The sequence below is a fragment of the Anticarsia gemmatalis genome, chromosome 3 (genome assembly GCF_050436995.1).
Source record: "Anticarsia gemmatalis isolate Benzon Research Colony breed Stoneville strain chromosome 3, ilAntGemm2 primary, whole genome shotgun sequence".
In the NCBI taxonomy this organism is placed as follows: domain Eukaryota; kingdom Metazoa; phylum Arthropoda; class Insecta; order Lepidoptera; family Erebidae; genus Anticarsia; species Anticarsia gemmatalis.
Genome location: NC_134747.1, coordinates 6,475,849 through 6,493,228, shown reverse-complemented (window position 1 = coordinate 6,493,228; position 17,380 = coordinate 6,475,849). Strand labels below are relative to the sequence as shown.

General features: G+C 36.3%; 1 protein-coding gene across 1 annotated transcript in view; it reads right to left on the bottom strand.

Moving 5' to 3' along the window:
* The window catches only part of LOC142987346 (neuroligin-1-like), a 57,033-nt gene extending 39,900 nt beyond the window's left edge, over positions 1 to 17,133 (bottom strand). Inside the window, exon 1 of the mRNA XM_076136044.1 lies at positions 16,641 to 17,133. The gene's annotated coding sequence lies outside the window, so the exon portion shown is untranslated. The remainder of the gene's footprint in view (positions 1 to 16,640) is intronic.
* Positions 17,134 to 17,380: the final 247 nt, after the last annotated feature.

Here is a 17,380-nt window from a genome sequence, read left to right as displayed (position 1 = left end):
GTGAAACCATTAATCTATACGTCTTACTCAGACAGAGACCTGCCCAAGTATTGAGTCAGTTCCGGAACTATTTCTCCTAGCGAGTACTTTTAAACTTTGCATTTCTTCTTCATACAGCTTACGTAATATGATATACTAAGAAAAATGCCGTCTTCTTCGAAGTGAATATAAGATTTATATTAATGTATATGTTTTCCGAGAAAACACAATGGATTTCAAGTTTTTTATGACCTTATTTTTTATTACTCATGCTTTCTTGGTGTTTGGCAAGGATCTCTCGTCACAACGGAGAACTTATGATTCACTACACTGATCATGTTCTTGTTTATTAACTCCTAGTATGTATCCGAGAATTGATTTTCTGCACCATTATAACAAGTGGCAGTAACTTTAAAAATGTTAATCTCTACCAGTTGCTTGGGAGCAAAATGCCTATAACATTCAACTTTTAATGCTTATAATAAACATAAACTCAATAATAAAAAACAATTAGCTGGGTTTCAGTTAGCGAATGTGGACATTGGGATTTTAAAAATTGTTGAATATTGCGTCAGAAATGTAAGCTAAAAAACATCGGTGTGGGTGTATTGGGTGTGACGTCGTTTAATCACAGTGACAAATGTACCGTCGCCGGCCGCCACTGGCAGCCACGTATCCCCACAAATTGATAATGCTCGATTACACGCTCTACAATATGACTTATCGTCATTCAACATGTAATTGACAGAACGATTCTGTTTTCCGCACCGCATTTTAATATATCCGTTGTTTTAATTCGATGAACCTTTAATGGTGGCAACTTCAATAGCGTTTAACAATGAATGCGAAATATTCGGCAGTAATATTCACATGGCGAAATATATAAGGATAAAATTGATTTCTTAATTTTAATAATCCTTCATAACATTTCAGCATTTCCCGTTTGCATCATAAGATTTGCATGCCAAATTATCACAGTAAAGTATTTTCCAATAAAGTCTCCATTAATTGTTTTTATCGCAATCGCCATTGCACTCCGGCTGAAGTGGCGACCTCTGCTTAAACAATGAGTCATGTACGTAAGTATTTAATGAAATACAAACACTTCAATCAATTCACTTTTCATATATTTGTATAAAATAAGTAACGCGTGTAATGTAGCTCACGTGACAAACACAGATGAGTGAAATTTTCATTAACCGCGAGTTAATTAAAATCGTAAGCCCCTAAATCTTCAAGTAAAGTGGCTATCTAACCGTTTATTTTTAAGCGAAACGATCTTTTGAAGTGGATACTTCAAATTTTATTGGTTTAGGTACCAACCTACGCCTAAAGAGATTAGAATCTCATTTCCAAAGTCCTTTTGTCTATCGAGAACAAAAGGTTAAGTTTGAATGAGAGCGTTCTGTTCATCGATTAAAGGCTAGTATTGGAAGGCTTCGATTTGGGTGAGCCGCGCTGCGGGAGCGAGGCCTTTGACTTTGTGTTTGAGGATTGCCGCCGGGAGCGCGGTCAAGCCAATTAGAGACACCTCCAGTCTCAGACTATCCGTACGTGACGTGCTTGCTTATCCAGTTAGGAAAAATGAGATCGAGCCCGACCCTAAAATAACGTAGCGGATTAAACTGTCGGCCCGCATACAGCCCAGTTAATTGGACTGAATTTTTAACCTTCTGCCATTTATATCTGCTCATCGCCGACAATTTATAACGTCTTCCTTTTCTACTACTCATTCTTTATTAATTTTTATATTAATGGTACTTGACGCGGCAAGTGTGCTAATTTTCTAGAGACATTAATCCAAGGTCATTCGAGCTTGGCTTACTTTTTTTTTCCACTTTAGAAATCTTTCTATTCCGTTCATAGTCTCAGCCAATCCTATTTGAATAAGTGAGCGATCGACTATGAAACTATAATTCATATGTCTAGTATTACACAACTGGGTCAAAGTAGTCTCAGAAAACCAGTGGAGTATAAAATACGATCAGAATATTTGCGTTATATTGGCATAATAGGTAGAATGTGGACATTGTTTTTTCCTGACGCGATCGACCGACCTTGGTACTAAAATAACTGGCCCACCATATTTGATCATTTCTAATTTTGATAGAGCAAACTCTAAAAATAATAATTTCCACTTTGTTAGCTGCATTTTTTCGAACTTATATTAATAATTTAGCGGAACAGTTAATTATTGCATATTTAATGCACATTTCTAAACTCTTGCTCAGTTCAAGAACTATGTTTTTCGAATCTCCACTGTCCCAATTGTATGTTTAATAAGCAAAATATAACGAAACCATAAGAATTAACTTAATCCTTTAACTACAGATGACAAGAAACGCAAAACCGAAATCATTGAATACATAAACCATGAATTTTGAAACGTATGCTAATAAGGGTGCGTCAAGAAAGGAGTCTCAAACCTCCATGGGTTCAGGAATAATGGATAAAGCAGGATTCATAAAAGGCCGGTGACTGACCGCGTGGCAAGATTTTAAGATTTATTTCAGTTATTTCCTTAAACAGGATAATACTGCAGGTTTTATGTTACTAACTTCAGCTCACGACTTTGTCCACGTAAAACGATTTTCACGGATGTTCTTTATATAAATAAATAAATAAATTTAACCCATTAATGTCCCACTGCTGGGCAAGGGTCTCCTCCCGTAATGTGGGAGGGGTTAGGCCTTGAGTCCACCACGCTGGCCAAGTGCGGGTTGGGGACTTTGCATGCCCTCAATAAATGTTTTAAACAAATTTTAGGCATGCAAGGTTCCCTCACGATGTTTTCCTTCACCGTTGGAGCATGTGATAATTATTTCTAATACACACATAACTTCGAAAAGTCATTGGTGTATAGCCTCGGATTCGAACCTGCGACCACTTGGGTGGGAGGTGTCAACTTATACCACTCGGCTATCACTGCTCTTATGTGTTATTTTTAGGTTATAAACTATCCGTTTACTAAATCTCGTCAAAAAGTCCTAAAGAATAATAAACATACATCGTCATAGACTTTCTGCATAATAATTACTATAATATATTTGAAGTAGAAAACATAAATACCGCTGTCATATAAAAATCTATCCATAAAGTTTAATTAAAACAAAGTATTAATTATACTAATAATTGTAAATTTGATCATAGCCAACAGAAAACTGGTGACACACACTCATAAACCCTGAGAATATAAAATTTACGATCTTCTTGGAGGAATTTCTTTACTTTATTGCTGTAATAAAATTACTACGTTTCATAGTTTTGTTTCTTTGTTATTTATTATTCTGAGATGTGACAACTAGTGCGACAAACCAATTTCTCAAATATAAAAAAATAAATATTAAAATCTATTTTAATGTTTTCAATTAATTACGTTTTTATAAGTGAAGATTGTTAACAGATTACCACACATTTTTCCTGTAGGGATTTTCCTTTTACGAGGCTTTCTTTTGTTTTAACTCAGAATAGGGAATATTAAAAACGCAACAGAAAGTTAAGCTGGTAAGTAACAGTTATAACGGTTTAAGTTTACCTGTTCAATTATAATAGGGATAGAAGACAGGAAAAAACATTATAATGTTTATAAACGATTTAAGAATAAAAAACTGATTTTTTGCTTAAAGTTGCGTGACTTACCCCTGGTTTCTGAGGTACATTTAGCGGCAGTTTATCTATTCAATAGTGTCAAAAGTCATATTAAAAAACGCTATTGAATAGATAAAGTACCGTTAAATGTGCTCAGAAACCGGGGGAGAAGTTTATATTCTAATCATAACTTGTGGCTAATATCATAAGAATCGCAATCAGTTGCAGAAACTCACAACACCGACAAGGCATGTCAAATCAAAGTCATCAGTGTTGCCACCCGCGGCATCGCCGTGTCCACTACCGTTCTGTTTTATTTATTGATATCAATGCTCGCCTGAAAAATACAGCTTTTTTCGAACGAATATCTACGCTACTGGTTCGTTTAGACGCCAGGTTAGAAAATTATTAATACTTTTTAACAAAGGAAATACAATATCATGTAGAAATTTATTAGTAATACTCGAAAATAATTAAGGAGAATCAACATGAAAATTTGTAGGTATGCTACTAATATTGCTATTTCTATTGTTTTATTCTATTTTGGGTATAAAATACAAACATCGCAAATAATTCATTGTTAATTTATCATGATAATAACGCTGTCATGTACAAGACTATTCATAAAACAATTTGGCGCTAATATATTCTTGTAAAGACTTTTCTGAATAGATAAATAATAAATTAGTATTATATTCATTTTGGTAAATCAACCAACTAAACCCAAAATCCATATTTATCCACCAGCATAACAACCTTTTTGTAAAAATAACTCAAACCATTTCAGTTAGGTGATTTAACTTTCGTTCGGTTTGACAAACTTAAAATTTAATTATTAAAACTTTGGGTTACTTTGCTTGTCTTTGTTGAATTGTTATTTTAATTTTTGTGTACCTGTTTTAATTAAAACTGAGTTTCAGGGGAGCCAAAGTTCAAAAAGACCTTAACCGTAACTGCTTTGTGACACTTTGAACAATCATACCAAGAGTATGAGGAAGGAAGTTTTGTTTGTTTTAAAACTCACAGGAATAGCCTCATAAACTAACATAAATAGACACCACAAACACAGTAGCGGAAACGAGAACACTAAATAAACGAAAATAATTGAATGAATAAATACCCCGAAACAATTATAGTAAAAAAACATTACAGGTATATAAATCCCGCAAGCGAACACCAACAGTTGTGCAGTCAATCGTAGGAGTTAATCTGGTTTGGTGGCGGTGATCAAATAATTTGAACGCGCTACACGCACCTCGGGGCTGTTTGCTACGCCACACCGCTACGCCGCTACACTACCTCTACGAGCCTACGAATTATAGTTATTATAGTGGCACTGCATTGAGCGGATTCACCTAACTATAACATAACGCCATCCTGCATAATATTATGATCGCACTACTGTACAAACAATCAAAATTAATGTTCTACGGGCCGCGCACCGATAGCGGCCAGGCCTGCACTCTATTGGCATTTGAATATCTACTAACGTGCACTGGACTCTATAGATATGTCAATACAATAATTTACAGGTGCATTAATGTGTCGAATATTCCCATTATGCTCTATTCGTACATTATTCTCATTTATTCATAATGTTGCCATTTTAGTTAATGCATAGTTTATAATAATAAGTCTTATTATTATAAACTTTGTATGCGAAACCGCATTATGCGTTTGTAGTGGTTAAGGAAGATTATTATTAATATCCATAGGTGATTTTGCGATATATATTTCAGGATCTATCAGTTTTGTATAAATCGGTCATTGGTGAGTGTTTATGAGCGCATATATTATCACTGCACTCTAACTTAACGTTTGAAGTCAAAGATTGACATAACAGCATATTCCGAAGTTATTATAACCTAACCAATATTGACCGAACCTGAGATCAAAAATTAGGTGAAACTTCAATGGCGGAATGCTCTGCATGAACGCTTAATGTTTTTTAGTGCTAGTTATACATGTGTAGTTTGTGAGTTATTACAAACCTCGCTACTACTTAAAACATAGTTAGATACTAAGTCAATGCCAATATACAATCTAATTGTACTAGTGTTATTCTGCAATACAATTGTTACGTAACAATAACCCCGAATAAGGTAAATATTAAACAGCCAGCTTTATATGTCGTGTCAGAGATCAGTAACCGTGCACATTATCGGTTTTACGGTAATATTTGCAAATTATCCGTGTAACAACGCCATAACAGTTATTTTGCGGTTCACGTGTGCTGGCCTACTATCATAAAATATTTATTGTCTGGCGACGCACTAAATGATAGTCCCTGTAATGTTCACTACAGTGAACTGACACAAATCTGTAACTAATTTGAATGTAAACTCTATATTGATACATCAATAAGACGCTGATTGTAACAATTATACGTGTACATAATTTGCACATGTAAGCAAACCGCAGTGCTTGTTCATGTGTCGCTTAGATGTGGTTCATGCAATCATTCACTGTTGTACACATTTACCGCACACACTATTCCTTAGAACTTCTCCTGTACTGTTTGTCGTACGTGTAAAGTTGAAATTATGATTGATGGACTTTCATACAGTGTCCTATTTTTATCACAGATACTCTGTGGGTGCTGTTACCGAGTAAACCTAACAAAATCTATCGACGTTCAAGGCCACTTACGCAACAAGACCGTTGTTCCACTTTACATGTAAAATTAGACAGTTTTAGTGTGCCATAAAGTAAAATAATACCTCCAGTACATCAAATATAAACCTATGTTTTGCATAATTTGTTTAATACTCAGCCATTTAGCGGCGCGACGTTGCTGTTTATGTTGTACTGTAGAACGTCGCAGAACGGAACATTTACTGAAATATGAACGAGCTATTTATTTATACTATCTGAATGGAACGCTTCTATGCTAATGAGTAAGCACTTGAGTAATGACCAAGAAGTGGTGCGCCGCAGACGGTCAGTTCATTAATTACATTCAAGTTAATTACTAAACTACAGGACACTCGGAGGCCGCACTCATGTAAACTAGCCTATTTCATGAAAGTTCCTGATTTCGTTACTTTGAAACATCTTCAAGTTTGAAGATTGAATAAATTAATTACAATATGAAAATACAGTAAACTATAAAGTAATCAAACTGAAAAATAAATATGTTACATTAATTTTGGTCAATAATCTTATTTGAAACGGATCGCATCACTTCTAAATGTTTAGTTAAAGAAATACCTATTTGCCATTATAATACTTTGTTTAGGTATGGGTTAAATTAACTAAAAAAACTTTAAATAAACCTGGGGTCAACGAGTTATATAGCGATAAATGCCGTATAAAGTAAAAGTAAATGGTAAGACGCTTCTACCCTAACTTAAACCAAATATTTATTCGAAACATAAAAGATATTGTAAATCTTTATGTGTCTTTAAACAGAATATGCATTGAGATTCTCGCGGGCCAAGCTATTTAGTCAGATTTCTCGAATTTCCGAATTTGGCCGATATTAGCTCGGTTGTCTGCATACTGCCCAACTTTCCAACTGTTCAGTTAGGGGACAGCTAAATGTTTTACTATGTAATTAAGTCGTCGTCTGCACAAACAAGCACCGCAAGCGGCAGCTGCTGTTGCCGCATTGTGTTTTATTCGCCCTTACAGCTCCATGGCAAACATGACGCATTTTGTGCTCATTCATCATAAGCCGAATCCTATTATCAGATCGGCACTGAAACAAACGTGTAATACAAACAAAGACATTTGGACGCGTACTCGACATATTCGTATTTTATTGAAGTAGGTGTACATTGCGTTCATCACTTAACAGCGTATGGACGTGAGCCTGCAAAAATAAACCACATTATAGTGAAGTCGACGCCCTCTCCTCGTATGTTACGAATAACCTTTATGTGCAGTACCGCGGCGTGAGTCCTGGCATACGTATTGACTAATACGATACGTTTGAACATGTCTGCTGTAATATTTAGTAACATGATACCGATGCCTCTTTGTTGGAGTCGATTGCCAGTTTCGGTATTGTTTATTTTTACGTAGCTCCACTTAGAATTGATTTTTAACTTTGCTGCTTGTAACGCGTAGACATGTACTAGGCACTTTTAAGTATGTACGTGTTCAGAATTTACCATGATTAAGCGATCGTAGAAAACAGGTAAAAGTGACGTACTCGATCAGTTACAACGACCTATAAAGCGTATACGGACGAAGCTAGAATGAAACGTTACTTTATAGAGCTATAAACGAGAGTACTCGTTTAGTAGTCCCGCAGACCCAAAACATAAATTCACGTATTTGTAATATTTTCTAACGTTGCCTACAATAGCTTCGTCTTACTCAAAAAAATGTATAAGTAAAACATAAATAAAACCGAATATCTACGTATATTATCCATCATATTACAACATGTTGGTAAACTCTTGCGGTAGTGCATTGTTGTGAGTACATATTACAGCATTGTTTTCAAGTTTAATAGGTGGAGTTATAAACGGTTGGTATCAAACACTAGTGAAACCGGCGCGGGGAGTGAAGTATCGTCTGAAGTTCAGTAAGTAGCACATACATCGTGTAAAGTACTTATGAAGGTGTATTTATCACTGTTCCCAACTTTGCTTGAGAGATGTTAAAAGGCGCGGAGGTATAGGTAAAAGATGAACACCCTCGTTTGTAATTACCCTGAGCCCGCACATAGGCTTCCAAACAAACTTTCACTCGAAATTTGTTCTAACAAGATTTCCTCTCCTAATGACTCTCATAACAAATAAAACTTAAGTATCAATTGGCCTACTTAGGCGGAATTCTCTACGAACTTTATCAAACTATGACGAAGGCAACAGTCCCCGGGAAACACAAATTAAATTGCTCACTTTGCACATCAATTTATGATTAACTATATTTAAATAACTGGGCACGGAACTAATCTACCGTTTTTAGAGATTGCAATGTTTGTTTATAAACGCAAACATAGTGCGTCAGCTAAAAGTTCAAACATAATATGAAACTATGTAATCGAAAACTATTGATAATAACGTAGTTTTAGATTTCAATCATATTTAGAGCTACGAAATTCGAGAATGTAAAAACGCTTTATAAATCACCTGTTCGCGTTAATGCTTCCTAATTATTTTTAAGTAAGAGGCTCAACGGTAATTGGTTTGGCTGATATGTATCTACAGGATGTTGGTTGGCTTGCGTGTCGCTAGCGGTGGATAATTGATAATCTACATACTGTATAACATGTGTATTTATACCACATATCCACGTATGAGACGCAGAATTATAACATAGGTAGTTATGATAATAAACATAAATACCGATGCTTGTAAATAGTTGTGGGTAGGCAGCGGCACACCAGCGTCCGACCACAATTCGACGTACACCATATTAAGCTGCGATGTGATAGGGAAATGCCTACCGACCTTAAACGGGCACGGTTCCAATTTGGGTCGTAAGTGAGATTGTTTTGTAAGAGCAAAATCCTATTACTTTTTTTTTGCTCAATTTCGAAATGAATTCCAGGATATGAATTGGATGACTGGCAAAAGAAAAGAAGTAAATGAATATTATATTAAAACATACATTATATAATATTTTGTGTTCATACATAGAGGTAGATATGTATTGGTTAGTATCAAACATTAAATTATCTGCTAACTCGGAGTTAGAATGGTAAAACAATAAGTCTGCCTACCTGTCACAATCATATCTTTGAAGAATAAAATTAGATACAATACAGTCTAGTATAAAAACAAACAAAATATTCTAGACACACAATACACTTGAATCGTTTTTAGTATCAAACGGGACAAGTGAACGGAAAACAATTTGCCCGAAATAATACAGGTCTCAATAAAACACACCCGTCACGGATCGTTAAGTAAAGATATATATTTTTCGTAAAATTATCAAGCTGAGACAAAATTAAGGAAAAACAACAGGAAAACCGACGAGTAAATAGAAATTACTAAATTCGCACAAAACAAAGTTGTTCTCGCTCCGAGTGAAAGTGATCGTCACGAAAACAAGGGTTCACATTTAAAACCACCGCTGCTTCCCTCTCATGGGATTATACGTATGTACGGATGTAATAATAACACTTAAACAGACTCAGTTTTCCTATGGATTTAATAGACTGAAGGGCTTTAAGCAGAGCGTGACGTTCACAATACGTTGGAGAATTCTTTTCCTATCCAATTTGGATCAGTTTTGGAAGGCTCAAAATCACTTTTCTCTACAATCCCAGTGGTGTTATAGCTTTTTAAGAACCTCGACCTACGTAGCATATTTCTTGGCTCCTCTTCTCACTAAATTAGCGCTGATATTGTTTTCTGGCATACTTTCCTCTCTGTAACCGACTGCTGGCCAAAGTTCCTTTCAACCAATATGCTCATAGGATTTAGTTTTGCCACGATAATTATTTTGTAAAACGTATGAAGTTTAAATTGTTGTAGGACAGAATTAGACTTAGATCTTTCGCTAAATCAGTAGCTTATGAACCCTTTACAGAGTAATGTTTTTTTAATTAACAACACATTGACCAAACCCAATTGTGTCTATAAAATGTATGTAAGAAAACATACTTAGCTTACGATTACATACTCCTGTAAATATTAAATTTGTACAAACAAAGGACGTGTTCAGTGTAGAATTAAGTGTTAAAGTGACATCTTTTGCATGCACTTCGTATAACGAGGTTTCACCAGAGTTAAATTCGGAATCAATTAGCGAGCGCCGTAGACGACGAAGCACGCTCTCCATAATTCATAAGTGTACACTAAAGAGCTCATTCTTGCTATGTATTTGATACTACACTCGTGTATACAATGGATACATTTAAATAAGCATCGCTCAATATTTCAGCGCGGCTCTCCTATCCATGTTTTTTATTATACAAAACCCACTTCAATGAGTATTTTATTTAATAAACCCTTCATTAAATTCAAAGCAACAAAAGGCTAGCACTCGGTCGTCGGCATACAACTTGCCTACCGATGAATACGTATACATACGTATATACTTACATTATTCAAAGCAATTAGAACCCGTCCCTTTTTAGTGGCCCATTAACAAAACCGCGCTTCACGAAAATTTTCATAATTGTATTGTTTACCAAAAATCTCCACAAAATAGGTATACAATGAACATTGAGACTCGTGTTACAACAACCACGAGCTCATCAAAAAATGTCACAATTATATTCAAACACTCAGCTCAAAGTGGCATAATTAAAATGTAAATAAATAGTGGTTCAGAAATTACAATATTTCTGTGGAAGGCAACATAATTGCTTCGCGAATACGTAGAAACGCTGCCGAGTATAATAAAACCAAAACTTCAACGTTGCCGACAATTTATAAAGCTTCCTTTAAATGAGGACATCGGATATCACATTTTTTTGAGAAAAACCAACAGAACTCTTACGAAGTCATGAAATGTGATCATAAATTTTTAGGGAACCTCGAGCCTAGCAAAACGAAGTCGCAAAAATTCTTATCTTTATGGACACAATTTTAAGGTATTCGGATCCCAACCGCGGTTGTATTATGAGCAAGTAAAACATCGGAAGCGTTAGTAGGTACGTAAATATTGACATGTACCCCCATAAAGCCTAGGGGTTCATTCATGCTGTTTCTTTTGTGAAGACTTTAATGCCGGCGCTGAGTTGAGACTCTATTCTCATACTACTAATAAGCTGCGCTTGACGTGACTAACTCGTATGAACTCGAAAAGAGTTAATACGATTCGAAAAGAGTATGTGTTGTTATAAAAACAGAAAAATATAGCAGATTATGCGATATAGCGCCTGATTAGAGTTATGAAATTCAATTATCGGTATTCACAAGTGAATCTACACTATTTTTATATTTATTTCCAATGAACACTATAGTCTGCACCTATTTTATTTAATAAAAACGTTGTGGAGCTGGTCGCTATCGGAAAAACTGTATGGAAATGGCACAACGGTCGCCTGTATTAAACGTTATGATAACAAAATGTAAAAGACCGCTTATTTTTTCTTTTTCCGCGTGCTTTTGAACAAGAGTATCAAAAGTAAAAGACAAACGTACATTATAGCCCTTGGAATTCATTTACAAGGCTGTATTAAATACACTGCTTAACGTGTTATATTGTAATTTTTGATGAAGAAATAAAATCTATATGAATATGGCTAGGGAGGTTTGTAAGGATCGAACCAAGAGGCATGGTTTGGTCTCTGCCTACCCCTGCGGAAAAAAGGCGTGATAATGGGTAACGTCAATCTAAAAACGATTGAGTACAATTATTGTAATCTATTTTAAGCATAACCAACCTTAAAACGTATTTAGGACAACTACTAGGGTTCTTGCTAGGAGTTTTCGATTATGCTCAGGAAATTGTGTTTCTCTCTGAAAACATATATTTTAGCGTAACATAATACCACATCAGCATTTCTCGGAAGGTTTACCCGTAGGTGTACTATACCTCACTTTTAGAGTTATGTACGGACAAAGTTTTTAGTCATACTAACACTCTAGGTATGTGTTCTTCACATACGGTATAAAACAGGGGGTCCCAACCTCTTCTTATTCCGGGACCACTTTTATATTATTCTTGTTAGCAGGCACCACTGTGTTAGTATATTAAAGATGAAGTGTAATAATCATTCTGATAATTTTAAAGTCATTCGCGGACCACATTTTGACCACCAGTGGTATAGAATATTTTATGCAGGGCAGTATTTTTATTATTATATTTGTTGAAATGAATAAATTGCTGATGAGTTTAGGAAAAAAGCGACAGTATAATACATGCACACGGGAAAGGATCTATTCAAATGAAAGAATAACATTCACTCCGATAAAGCCGCGGGCAAAAGCAGTATTGAATGCTAACGTTTGTGATGATGTTTTCCTTTAACACAGAACCTAATCTGTAGATTTGGATAAAACAATAAAAAAATGATTTTTAATGCAGATTAAACTAATAACACATCAATCCACAACTCTATATTTACTGTAGATATTAAATTAAGTTATTATCTATTATTACTCGACGCAATGTTTTTCTAGAACCAGTCAGTAAAACGTTTAGGTTATACAAACAATTACATTTGATGCAATAACGAGCAGTTAACCTCACCTACTTAAAATCCGTCACATCCATAAACTTCAAAACGAACATCGGCGTGAGTTGACGACATACCTTCAATATATACCCTTCGATGGCGGCAAGTGTACTAACGCGAGTTCTAAAGTTCCCCCATTATTTACGTACACCAATTCGAATGTGAATAAACAGCGGAGGAGCGCGTGACTCCAGCGAATAGCTACGTTATATTCACCACCGAGCGCGAGATGTTGCCAAACTTTATCGTTCCAAAAATATTTATATTTTTTTCGTACCTGTCCTTCAACATTTCCAGTGAGATATGAAAATTATTTTCCATAGACAGGTTTAAAACCTATTTTAATTTTCCATTTTTAAAATTGCCTCTTTAAACATATGATTATGTTGCCAGTCAGACTAATCTTAATAAGATTAAATTACATGAAAAGTAAGACAAATGCTAAGTAAAATCATTGACATTACCAAAGGTGTTTTCGACCTGGAACAGTTCATTCAGTTCTGAGTATCGTAGTTGGGAAGTATTAACAATTTCTCATATTGCTAGAGAGTACACCTAAGACAGACATTATGCAAATACAGGGCATAGCCAAAGTTGAAAACTGAGATATATCGACCAGCGACTAAGCGACTTAGTTCACCCGTGTTTGAGTAGCCAAACCTAACTTTAGCCGCAATTCAGCCTCTAACTAGTACCTGAGTACGTAGTCAGACTTAGTACATATATGACAGGGGATGCTGGCTCACTGTATAATCCAACTGTGTAACAGAATCCCCTGTGATGTGTGACATCGCTCCGGTAACCATCTGTGGCTTGTCATGCATCAACCTGTATAAGTGAGCGTCGAGAGCGGAACATAATGTAACTAATTCATATCTTGTCACTGACATTCGATCTAGATTAACTTTCACTCTATGAATTATTGAGTTGTTTGGTCTTCATAGATGGCAGTACTCAATAATAATCGGTGAATTAACTTTTGCCGTGTACGTTGAACTATAGAGCTCTTAAGCTTAAAGGTACAGTTTAGGAACACTTAAAAAGTCGTCAGTACTGAATGGCTACAGTCACTCAAATATAACGTGTGTATGCATGTTTTGTTTTAGTACTTATGTATACACATTTATGGTAGTTCAATGTCAAAAATATGTAAACACATTTTTAATTGAATTTTATCAATGAAAATAGTAAATTTACTACTGTATGTTAGCTTCAGAGTAATTTTACAATCACTGTTTGTTGTCCAATATTATAGTAATAATTAAATTGGTATTTTCGTACCAAATAGTATTATTGAATATGTGTAGGTATATGTTTCTGAAGCTGAACATACAAAACTTGTTTTATTAGAAATAGATAATGACAAAAAAATGTGTTTGCTTCATCAAATTATTTACCTAACGTAATTTACTAATCTCTGAGTATTTCTAAACCCGTTATAAAATGATTTATAAAAGGCATTCGTGCACAAAGGTATCGTTTAATAAGTAGGTTGTGGTGTATTGTGACAGCGGTGTTTATTTGTTCTAGTGAAACATGTGTCGTGGGGGCGCGGGCGCGGGCCGTGTGGCCGGCACACGCTGAGTATTATCGTCCCTGACGCATTCATTATTCAACTACGAATGGCGATCTGAACGAACGCCGACCTGTTCGCATATTCCATTCATTCGTTCCTTTTGCCAATTCACTCTTTAACACCTTCTTACGGCTCGATTCACGACCTGAATAAAATAACGCACTGAAACCTCATGAGAGAAGATTGAATGTCGGAGTAGACGAGCTTCTAATACTGATAGCGTTTTTAAGGCTGACACGGATTTCGTTGTAATTAATTTAACAACACAAATCTGTCAAGGCGCTCTCGCTTTACTTCGGGAGTCTTTAATATTCTCTAGCTTCTAAATTAATTACCGCAGCATTATGTCGCAGTGCTAATGTCTTTATTAGCGTAAAGCAATGTTTTACATCTAGATAATCTAAAACTTCAGAGCTAAAACGACCTACTTGTTAATCGTTGAAAACATAACGAGTCTTTCCTTGGTAATGGAATAAAGAGATTTTTAAAAGGAACTCTTAATTTGTTTTGCCACAAGCAATGCGCTAGGTCATAGCACTTTGAGGAAAAGGTCACCGCTGAAGCATACGAACTTGTCGGAAGGTCGGGAAACGAATTTTTAAAGTACCCTGTGGTCGTGAGCGACGTGAGGGGAATCACGGCGAGCCTCAGTCTGCTATCTATTTGTTCGTGGAAATTTTCTGAAGATACGTACCTAAACTCGTAATTTTCACACAAAATTGAACCGCGGGCGTCATCGGGCGATTTATTTTGTGGACATGCTTGGGGTTTCGTCTGTAGATAAGAACGTATTCACGCTGATACTGTACACGAGTGATGAAAACTTGCCGCTCCCCAGGGCGACCTCTCTTTTATTTCTTTAAGTTATAAAAAGTAATGAGGTATTTTATGTCTATGGCTGCTGCGTTCTATTGTTCGAAGTTTTCCAACCGAAACGAGGCTCTCAAATAGATTTTTGCCCAAATGTCTTATTAGGTTTATTACAAATATCGATCTATAAACACGCGAGGAATAACAATCTGGCGCGGGTACGGCCTTACAAGTAAACGCAATATTCGTGTGTGTTGAATAAGTTGATACCTTTTGTAGCTCTCTGAAACATTTTCTCCGTGAATAAATATAAATATTGGTTTATGTAAAATTATATTACCACATGTTCCAGAAGAAACAGAATTAGGTTTCGGTATAACTTATTAGTACTGGTATCTTATGAATCAATACTTACAAATATATTTTTTATTGATTTTTCATAACAATATAAAGCTCACCAAGCTATCCACCTAATCAATAACTTTTTTTATTACTGGTAAAATCATTGTAATTGATTATGTTTTAGAATTTTCTTAATATAAAGCCACTGTGCAATGTTCGAGAAAGAGAAAACGTCGCTTTTGTTCCCTTGACACCAAAAATATGTAATGTCTAAAAAAGGTCATGGACTTCCAACACCGGTCATATGATCTCGCCTTACATCCGACGCGTCGTAGAGGTTTCGTAGCACCCTCGTAGAGGAGGCGTAGAATATTCGTAGAGGGTCTCGCGCTATTCCTAGACATTTCGTTAATAGATACTCATATATTTTCACGCAAATTTGATTCCGTGACATTCGCGTAGTCCCTTTTCATACGAATAGTTTTAGGCTAACGACTGTGTTATTGGAACGCGTCCTTTTACGGTCACAAAATATGCTACGCAGTATAGTGGCCACTTTTCTTCCATGTATGGCGTTAAGCTAAATGGACCAGAATTATTGTGGCCATTTGTGTAAAATAAATGGGGTTGGAAGTACTTAACATGTGGCGAGGAATGTATTTTATTATCCATGGAAGTTAAGTACATTCTAAGCATTTACTACTTAGCTATTTAAATAGGCATATTTGCAGACATTAAGCTCAATTGAAACATAATGTTTACGCTTAAACTATTAGAAAAACTATAGTGTCTGGATTTTGTACTTATACAATGAAATAAAATATTAAGGAAAAATTATAAGACGTCTGAAGCATGTTACTGCAATTTTTGAATTATTTAGTTACATTAAAGAGTTCCAATCGCTATAAAAATCTCATCTTAGAAAAAAAAGTATCATCCAGTTGTGAGAAGACAACATTAATTAAGTATTGTACAAAATAGAAACCCCGCGATAAGTGGGTACTGTAAAGATAAAAAGAAAAACTGAATAGTGGTAAGTTAGAAGTAAATCATTATAAGGTTCGTTATCGGTGGACAGTAACGGCGGCAATATGTAATTGTGTGATGATAAGAGTAATGAATAGAGAGGCCGCCCGAGAGGCGGTGAGCAGTAATTAACGATGGCTCGAGTTCGACGAGCGGCTGATACAGCGAGCCGCGCGCCGCCGCCCGCACCGATAACGCACCCAACCCTTATCACTACACGCTCCTTACCGTTTGTCATAAATTTTATCACTCCGATGAGCGGACGTAAGGGAGACCTCTTTTTTCGGATTCTCTCTTCCACCGAATTAACGACCCGTGAACTCGTGAGCAACGCTCCAAGCGTCTGTTTTTTTCAGTCACAAACACGATCACTTCAAAAGATAACGATGCACCTCATTTTTTACTTTCCACCACATCACCAATATTGAATTAGGCTTCGGACACCCTCCGACCAAATCTTTTTTACGAAGAAAAAATTTACAAGTGCTTAAAGTATGTAAATAAATAAAGTTTATCACTTTCTAAAATGTTTCATTTCAATGTCAAACTAGTAAATGTTATTTAAACAAGAAGTTTTTAATAGTTTCGGGGTGATAACACTAGTGCAATTCCTGAGAGATAGGCGATTTGAGGTTGTACGAGTGTTGTCGCGCGTTGAATGTCAAACGTTGCGACAGAAGGTTCGCGCAGAGGTGTCGTGGGCAGTCGCTTGGCTGGCGGCCGGCTGCGGACTGCGCGGGTGGCACACAGTCGGCTCGCGAGGCTCGCTGACGCCGCCCGCGCCCGCCGCCGCGGCGCACGCGCCCCGCGGGGATCGATACACCCCGCCCCAACCACCGCCGCGCCCGCTGCACCCCCACCCCACGCACACACGCACCGCGTCCTTCGTCGCCACGCTCACACACACTCTTACTCCCGCGTGCCTTGATTTTTCGAGTTCTCCTTCACAGTCACCTCTTAGTCAAGTG